Source organism: Octopus bimaculoides, chromosome 9 (assembly GCF_001194135.2).
Source record: "Octopus bimaculoides isolate UCB-OBI-ISO-001 chromosome 9, ASM119413v2, whole genome shotgun sequence".
Classification (NCBI taxonomy): domain Eukaryota; kingdom Metazoa; phylum Mollusca; class Cephalopoda; order Octopoda; family Octopodidae; genus Octopus; species Octopus bimaculoides.
The window spans coordinates 8,069,004-8,071,060 of NC_068989.1; the positions used below are offsets into that span (position 1 = coordinate 8,069,004).

The 2,057-nt window shown below is 35.8% G+C and overlaps 1 protein-coding gene across 1 annotated transcript in view; it reads right to left on the reverse strand.

Moving 5' to 3' along the window:
- Positions 1-1,582, reverse strand: part of LOC106868141 (uncharacterized) — a 30,705-nt gene extending 29,123 nt beyond the window's left edge. The window contains exon 1 of the mRNA XM_014913271.2: positions 1,551-1,582. The gene's annotated coding sequence lies outside the window, so the exon portion shown is untranslated. The remainder of the gene's footprint in view (positions 1-1,550) is intronic.
- Between the last annotated feature and the right edge of the window lie 475 nt (positions 1,583-2,057).

A 2,057-nucleotide genomic window follows, 5' to 3' on the forward strand; every position in this document is an offset into this window, starting at 1 on the left:
TATATATATATATATATATATATAAATATACATACACACACACACACACACACATATATATATATGTATATATATATATATATACATATATATATATATATATATAGTGCATCAGGCAACCGAGGAAGATACATATAAAACAGAAGAAAAGCAAAAACACTGAACAAGAATACTCCCAGAAAAATAACAAGTGGGTCCCTGAACAAACATGGTGCACAACCAAACTGACGTGGCCTCAATTGCGGACATGATGAGGCCACAAAAAGGACTGAATTACAAGTTCAGTTTTGACCCCTATCCATGCTTCTCACTACAACAAACCATAACGATTCCTTGGTACAGAGAGGCTGCCAACCTGTCCGACGACGCTTCAGCTGATGCAGCCCAGCGGGTTGAAATCAAGGGATCTGTGAGTTCACATGATGTTTGTTGTCATATGATGGCGGGGTTCTCCCGGATGTTGCTGCACATAATCTTCCTTATTTTTATTGCTACACAAGACTTGTATCTGGTGTCCTCACGCAACACATGTTGCATGGATTCTGTTGTGCCGAACTGCTTAATAATGGTCATCTCGGGCTCATAAGGATTGTCATTGACCATATTCTAGACCAGTTAGATGAGTTCTGCCGTCCTGACCCCATCTGATTTTTGGAAATATTTTTCTAACATGGTTGCGAATGATACATCCTCGCCATTATTACCGACCCTAAACATAGGGATCCAGCCATATTTAAGTAGCTGTCGATATCCGAATCATTGTGGTTGGTGGCTGATGCCACGAACACAGAACGTCTTTAGTTTCCGGTATCAGACTGGAATCTGACACGTCGATGCTGTTGATAATTCTGTCGAAGAAATGAAGCAGTTAAAAATTGGCGCATCGCATGCTGCTTAACCTAAAGCTAACTTACCTTCCGCTGATTGCTCACTAAAATATGTCTACAAATATCCGGCACTGTATTTTGGTAACAAGGAATGTAAAATAGCGACCACGACAAGCTCTCCGAATGGAAACGAATTACACGAGCGCGCGCGCACACACACACACACACACACATTTACAAACGGATAACTGCTTACATTTTATAGAGCCCCAGATACTGAGTAACGTATTGTACGACGCTTTGTTTAAACATACTGCTGCTATATCATATAATAATATATCTTACTACTTAAGATGAATGTGTTTAAAAACAATTAGTATTACAAATGTTTAATATTTCGTTTTTCAAATTTTCAAATTGTAATTAATGACACTATCTCCGAAAAAGTTGTTCCTATATGGCGAAATGAAAGAGCGAGAGAAGGAAACAAATGGTTAAGCTGGCTTGGGAAAATTTGTAGGGATATGGATGAAAAAGTTAATATGATGGCAAGCAGAACAAATTTAAAAGAAGACGAGATTAATATGTAGAAAGTAGGAAAGGCTTAGCGTGGGTTTATACAGAAAACAAAAAGAGATATAAATGAAAATTGATTGTCGATAAAATATGGATGAAAAACATCGTGAAATGGAATATAATAAATAAAGAAGGTAAAAGACGTACAATTTCCAGTGAAGAGTTGTAATCTCTGGAGAAAGACTGTAAAGAGCGTTAAAAGGGGACGTTACTCTCAGAGGTTAGTAATATTTAAAAATGGGTGTTCAAAATGTTTGAGTATCATAGGATGAGTAGATGCACCGATTGAGACGGAATTCGGAATTATGGTGAAGCAAAGATTAGGAAAGATTAATATTTCTAACTTTTTAATTGTAGATATGTGACAACGGTTAATATAATAGTAACAAGGATCGGAGTAACCAAATAATTTTACAGTTATGTCAGTAATTGTTTTTAGAATTGCATTAACGGTCAAGTTCGTATCGTAGTGTCTGAATACAAGGAAGCTAGGTGAAGCAGAAGAAGGTAAAGTTCTCTAGACCAGTACAGTAACAGTAATTCCTTTGTCCAGTAATTTGAATTTTTAAAAATTTCTTCCTGTTTGTATGGAGGTACAAAAAGCATTAATATAATATATGATATACAATATATATATATATATATATATATATA